The sequence below is a fragment of the Capra hircus genome, chromosome 6 (assembly GCF_001704415.2).
Source record: "Capra hircus breed San Clemente chromosome 6, ASM170441v1, whole genome shotgun sequence".
NCBI classification, from domain to species: domain Eukaryota; kingdom Metazoa; phylum Chordata; class Mammalia; order Artiodactyla; family Bovidae; genus Capra; species Capra hircus.
The window spans coordinates 47,311,426-47,319,029 of NC_030813.1; the positions used below are offsets into that span (position 1 = coordinate 47,311,426).

General features: G+C 38.8%; 1 pseudogene; it reads right to left on the bottom strand.

Moving 5' to 3' along the window:
• Window positions 596-1,229, bottom strand: LOC102171140 (annotated as a pseudogene).

The following is a 7,604-nucleotide window of genomic DNA, read 5'->3' on the forward strand; positions in this document are numbered from 1 at the left end:
GTATGCGCGTAATGCGTGCATGCGTTAGGGCGTGCACTCTGCGTTGAGCATGTGCTCCATCAGCTTTCCCTTCAGTAAGCAGGGAATTTGATTATAAAGCCCTTTGTTACTTTTCACTCTGCCTTGCTTTCTTTTCTGAAAACGACCCCTCATACATATGTTAAGACAAACTATATGATTGTAGAAAAAATTTTAGAGAATTAAAGAAGGGTAGTTTGGTTAGAAGGCAATGGCACCCCACTCCAGTACTCTTGCCTGGAAAATCCCATGGATGGAGGAGCCTGGTAGGCTGCAGTCCATGCTAAGGGTTGGACACGACTGAGCGACTTCCCTTTCAGTTTTCACTTTCATGCATTGGAGAAGGAAATGGCAACCCACTCCAGTGTTCTTGCCTGGAGAATCCCAGGGACGGGGGAGCCTGGTGGGCTGCAGTCTATGGGGTCGCACAGAGTCGGACAAGACTAAAGTGACTTGGCAGCAGTTTGGTTTACCTTAGGTTTCGCCCAACTCTCTGAGGTTGTGGTGTCCGTTCTCATTTGAGTACATGTCAGAATATGAACTAGGAGAAGGATAAGGAAGAGTTTCTCTCTGGATTTCATAAGGTATATTTTTTTCTCTCATGATTTTGCCTTTTTTTTAATTGGGCTATAGATGATGGGTTGGGGAATATCTCTGCAAGGTAGGCGCCACCAGGGAAATATCCATTCTGCTTTTCCTGAGATAGCTTTTGTAGCTTTTTCTTTCTCTTGGAGCCACTATCCTTGCCGGCAGCAGCATCTTCAAGTCCATTGCCAAGTGGCTTGTCCTTGGAAGAGAATTTCCTCTTTTTCTTAGGGACACTCTTATTTATTGACTTTTAGGGGACCCTAACTGGTTCTTCTTTGAAAAAGATTTCTTCCTTTTGGGAAGATTCCACTGCCAGCTCTCTCTTCAAGATCACTGCTAACCAGTTTCTCCTTAAAAAATTATTTCTTTTCCTTGGGTTTGGAAAAGGAGACAGATGGGTCTTCCATTCGATTTTCCTGAGGAGACTCCTGGCACTTTTTCTCTTTCTTCTTTTTGGGGCTTTCGCTTGTCTCCTCACCTTCCTCTGGAGCACTCCTGATATTTTCTGAAGATTCCAGGGCAACTGCAGCCAGCCACTTATTTTCCTTTTTAAAGTGCTTCATCTCCTGTTTGCTAGTAATCTCAGCAGCTGCCCCCTCTGTCTGAACCATTGCTTCCTTCATGACATCCAAATTCTTTAATGGAATCTCTTCAATCTCAAAGGACAGCCGCTCCTCAACTTGTTCTCAAAGGTTCTCCCCAAATCCACTGGTGCTTAAGATATACAGTCAGTTCATGAGGTAATATTGCATTTGTTTGCCAGGTATCCAGAGATGCGGTGGACTAAGGTAGAATGGAAAATGAGTCCATATTTTGGGGTGTTAAACCTTATCTTCAGGGCTCTGGAAACTTGGTACATTTGCTGGGTCTAGGAAATCATTCAGACATCAGGACTGGCCAGGGTTAGAGTGTCTTTTAAAATATAATACCATAAAACATTTTATTTGAAACTTTGTGAATCGCTAGAAGATGTCAAGTGCTCATATTTAAATGTAAGTATGTATGGTCATCCTCGGAGAAGGCAATGGCACCCCACTCCAGCACTCTTGCCTGGAAAATCCCATGGATGGAGGAGCCTGGTAGGCTGCAGTCCATGGGGTTGCTAACAGTTGGGCACAACTGAGCAACCTCACTTTCACTTTTTCCTTTCATGCATTGGAGAAGGAAATGGCAACCCACTCCAGTGTTCTTGCCTGGAGAATCCCAGGGACGGGGGAGCCTGGTGGGCTGCCGTCTATGGGGTCGCACAGAGTCGGACACGACTGAAGCGACTTAGCAGTAGTAGTAGTAGTAGTAGTAGTAGTAGTAGTAGTATGCTCATCCTAAACTAATCTAGGTGCACTCTTCTTAGCTCTGATGTCTCAATTACTTTCATTAGGAGGGACTCCTAAGATCTGCATGTAGACTGAGGTACTGGCAGTTTGGTGGGGAGGAGGTTTAAAAATCATTAATGCTGTCTTCTGTTACTTTTATTCTTAAACAGCATGAGATTTTAAGATGAGTTATTTTGAAGGTATTTTCTGAAATAATAGGAGGGTATTATAGCCACCCCCTCTACAAAAAGAGGGTACTTTTCTGATGCATGAAGTTTGCAGATGTAGGGTAGCATATGTGGCATTATCCTTAGAAATAGGGTATATAACACAGGTGCAAGTGACTCTAGCTCTCATCTGAACTAGGTTTGTATTAAAAGAGGTAAGAGAAAGAGTTTATTCTTTCTTTCTCTGAATGCAGTTCACATCCATGCTAATGAAATTCAATATAAAGAGTCACTTGCATTCGCTCACCGTATAAAATGACACTGACTGCTTCCCAACTCCCATATGTGGGATTTGAGTAGGTGAACACTCTCAACTCAAGTGCTGTCATATGTATTTGCCCCGTGAAGATCTTTTAGGTTCTGCTCTCAAGTCAGCAGGTTGCCTTCGATGCCAGTGGTGGTATTTTATCATGTTGTTTCCCCACAATAAATTCCAGTCCTTCCCTGGCTTGGCTGTGACCACCTGTTCTCCCACACCTGTTTTCAATTTATAAACCATATGCTGTAGTCACAGCTGAGAACCGCTGTCGACATGATGCGATTTCTCATAAATATTTCATAAATTCAAAGTTTCTTGCACTTCAAAATATTTTGAAGGCACTGATTTTACTGAAAACCTCACAGAGACTGACATATACTCTTTACTATGATCATTATGCAAGCAAAGAAAGATGAAGTATACAGCCTTATAAAATAACCTGCACCGATACTGAAATAGCACTATATTGGTATTTATGCTTTTAAACAAACAGAACTGCAGCCTATGGTAAAATAATTCAAGTGAAGTAATTGGTCTGAAATGTACATATGCTCAGGAAATCCAGGGAAACAGATGTTTTCACATTGCATTTCCTATGTGGAATAAGAGATGCTTCACAAGACTGTCAAATACTTAACCATGTATATTCATTGGCATTCTGTTATTAGTATTTGGAGAATGTACATTAAGCGAATTTTACAAATCATGCTTTGTAAGTAACGAAACCGAAGATTCAGCTTGCTTAAATAATAAAGAAAATTGCCTGTCCTATCAATGTTAGTTGCTCAGTCGTGTCCAGCTCTTTGTGCCCCCATGGTCTGGTCTGTTCATGAAATTCTCCAGGCAAGAATTCTGGAGGGGGTTGCCATTCTCTACTCCAGGGGATCTTCCCAACTTGGAGCGAACCTGGGTCTCCTATATTGCAGGCATATTCTTTACTATCTGTGCTACCATAAGAGATCTATTGAATTTAAGGCTTGGATTGATTCAAGAATAAAGAAATTGTGGTCTGGACTCTGCGTTTCTCCCTCTTATTCTCAGTTTTGTTTTTCTAGTACAGTTCTACCTTTATATTTAGAGAATGTATGCTGTTATTTCATCAGTCTTCATTCTTTCTTGTTTAAGGGCAAAAGAATTTCATATGGTAGCCCCACAAAAGAGATAAACAACAGTAAAAGCCAAAAGAAAACAGTGAAGAAACCTCCTTTCTCTCCAGAAGTCTTAGTAAATATTTTCTCTCATCTCATTTAGATTGCAATCTAAATGACTATTTATGAAATGAATATTTTGAACCAAGGAATGAGGTCTGTGAAGCCAGTCAGTACCTAACCCTAGGAATTCATCCCTCTGAGACCATGTTCTTGAAAATAGGAAAGAGGCAAATTTCCCAGCAGAGGATCCAGTTACTTTTTTAGAGTGAGGGTGGTTGCATATGAAAAAAGTCAATTTGTATCTGTACCTTTCCCTATGTGTACCTATAGATATATACATACACAAACAAAGTTGGGATGATACTGTACTTTTCTGTCTTCTTATTTAGAATTGGAATTTTATCACACTTTTTTTTTTCATTTCAGTACATAGCCTACAAATTTAGATTTTCTAAATAAATGAACACCAGGGATTATTGTTATGTTAATCATTGTTGCATTGATGGGTACATAATATAGGATATTTTGATCCTATTTGACTAGACGTTTTTGGAAAGACACGATAGTAAACAGTTCAGCCAAACAGTTTTGATGTAAAGACATATTTCTTGATGAAACAGGGACTTCCCTGTAGCTCTGACAGTAAAGAAACTGCCTGCAATGCAAAAGACCTGGGTTCAATCCCTGAGTAAGAAAGATCCTCTGGGGAAGGGAATAGCAAGCCACTCCAATATTCTTGCTTGGAGAATCCCATGGACCGAGGAGCCTGGTGGGCTATAGTCTGTGGGGTCACAAAGAGTCGGACATGACTGAGTAACTAAAACTACTTAATGAAACAGGACTTGACCAGAATAAAAGTAATAGCAATATAACACCTCCATTTTCCCTTCATTGTGGTATGTTTTTAATGAATAAATTTCTTTTATTGTGGCAATGATACAGTTCATATTATTCTTTTACGATTGAATTCTTTATTTGATTTATTTCTTTATTTGGCCACAATTCTTTTATTCTTGAACTATCCTGGTTTGAAATTAGACAGATCTGCCTCTTGTCTGTTCAGTCAGGTACTCCTCTTTATTATTTAAGCCAGGTTTCTGTTACTTGTAAAGAATGATTTTTAAATGTTTCAGTTCATTTAAATTATTATGAATGAAAAACTGTCCTCTGAGTAATACTTATCACTGTGGCAATGATAGGCCGAACAGAGGTTCATATGCAAGTTTTGCTTTTGACAGCAGATGTAACCATGGAATGTTGGTTTTGAGAAGTTTTCTCAGAAATCATCTGGGAATGGGGACCCTTGTTGAGCTCTTTTCCAACCATAGTTGGCCTTGCTGATTCTTTCACATATCTCATTCACATATCACTTATAGCTGCTTTCACACTGCAAAGGCAGAGGTGATTAGTTCTCACTGCAAATTAAAAAATATTTACTAACTGACTCTTTCCAGACAAGTATTTGCCAACACCTGATCCAGGCTATTCAGTTCAGTTTAGTTCAGTCGCTCTGTCATATCTAACTCTGCGACCCCATGGGATCCAGGCTGCGGGTGGCAAATAGATTTTCTATGCCTTGGTATCTTGGGTAAACTGATGGTAATTTCCTTTAGGACAGTATGGAGGATTGGGGAGGAGCATTAGGAAGGACTGCTCAGGTCTGCTTTGGGTCTCTGAAGGTCCAAAGTTTGTACATATGTTGGTACTTAGCAATCACCCGTGGTATAAAAGTAAACGAGAAAAATGATTGTGTTCAGGGAATGCTGCTCTAAGAGATGGGAAATTAATTTCTGCTTGTTACTAACTGTGTCTTTGGGTAAACTCAGTATCTGTGTCTTTACTCAATATCCACCCTCTGCAAACCAAAAGTGCATAACAATATCTAGCCTAATTATGTCTTGGAGTGGCTAGCACATGTAAAAACATATGTGGGAATGCTTTTTATATTATTGGACTAAGAGAAAGAAATACTAATAATTACTTTATCATAAAACTTTGTTGGAAATGGCCATAAATAATGTCTGCATACCAGGGCACTTATATGTTATTTATAGGATTAATAATCTCTGTTCTAGAATTATTATACAATATATATGTGTGTGTGTGTATGCATATTCAGTATCACTATGCTATATAAATATTCTCATTTGGCATATTTAAGTCCAAGTAATCTGGTACTGAAGTCTCAGTTCTCCATTGTGCAATACCACCTTTTGAAGAGCGGTACCATAGCCTGGGTACTTTAGGGTGAGACACATATGCATAAAAGAAATAGGCGCAGGAATATCAAACAATGGTTTGTGACAGACCAGGCCCAAGTGCTTTAACAGGTGCAGTGATGAAGCTTGCTCCTATATTAGTGTGAAAAGTTTTGGCTTACATTAAAGTGATGAGTTGGGAATGGTAACAGTGAACCTAGTGAACTGTCCTTCACCGGATAATGTATGAGGTTGTGAAGGACAATATTTCAAAGACCCACTATCAGCAGGATTCTGGAAAAGATAGCACAGATTTTAGAAAATATACCATATCACACTTGCAGTTTCAAATATTTCATATTTTCTTCTTTATTTGTAAAATACTCAATCCACAGTAGATCACCATGTTGTGTCCAAAATGTTTCGTTTATCCTAACTTCCCCCTGTGGTCCTTACTATTGTATATTCACTCAGTTGTGTCCAACTCTTTGTGACCCCATGAATTGCAGCATGCCAGGCCTCCCTGTCCATCACCAACTCCCGGAGATCACTCAGACTCACGTCCATAGAGTTGGTGATGCCATCCAGCCATCTCATCCTGTCATCCCCTTCTTCCCCTGACCCCAATCCCTCCCAGCATCAGAGTCTTTTCCAATGAGTCAACTCTTTGCATGAGGTGGCCAAAGTATTGGAGTTTCAACTTCATCATCATTCCTTCCAAAGAACAGAGTCTACTAATTTGTCTTAAGCACCTTGACTTTAATGACACTTTCCCCCTCCAATTTAAAAAGTATACATATATGTTATGGAAGTCTGAGAAGCAAAGGCAGCCAGGAACACAGAATCATCCATGGTTACAAACAGTCTATAATTTGATGTATTTGTCTAGTCTCTAATGGTATCTCCATATTTGTCTGGTCCTTTGGAGAAGGAAATGGCAAAACACTCCAGTATTCTTGCCTGGAAAATCCCATGGACAGAGCAGCCTGGCAGGCTACAGTCCATGGAGTTGCAAAGAGTTGGACATGACTGAGCAACTTCACTTTTTGTGTGTATATATAATATACAATGAAGCACATTTTTGTGTGATAGTACAGTATATATCATGATTTTTTGCACATTGTGAATATTTACTAATTCAAATCCCAAAGCCACGGGTAGTTTGATTTTCAAAAATGCACTACACTGTAACAATCAGAAAAGAGATATAACCCAGCTTTTGTGGGAGAAAATTCGCTTAAAAGACAAAATGATAACAGACCTTCAAATAGATTTTTGTTAAGTTACAATTAAAATACCATATTTTCTTAATGTGCAATCTAAACTGAGACCCAGAGCAATAAAGTCCAAAAAGCATAATGCTTCTAGATGATTTTAAAATTTGTACTATTCAAGTAACTATTGAGAGATTTATTTCATTAATTGTTTAAAAATCTATTCATATAGTATGGCCAAAAGAAATCCACAGATACACCAATGGTTATAAATAAATGAAACATGAACACACCTGCATACTTCCTTCTGTTACACTTCGTTTTGCCTTTTGTTGCCACCACAATGAAAAAAGTTTTGATTCATAGTGCTTCAGAGATGACTTAGCAATTCCATGTTTAAGATGCTTCTTTCATATATACAAAATGATATTCATAGGTTGGTTAATTCACTAGTTCTATTTTTTTGTTAGACATCATCTCCTCAAAGCATTTTAAAAGCTTAGGTGTTGTAAAATCAAGACAGAAGTTTGTCCATAATAACTCAGGCATTTCCTAAAAAATGAACACATAGAACTGTGGTTATAATCTGTCTTCTAGATATAGAGATACTATCAAAGAGTCCTATTTTTCATCCTT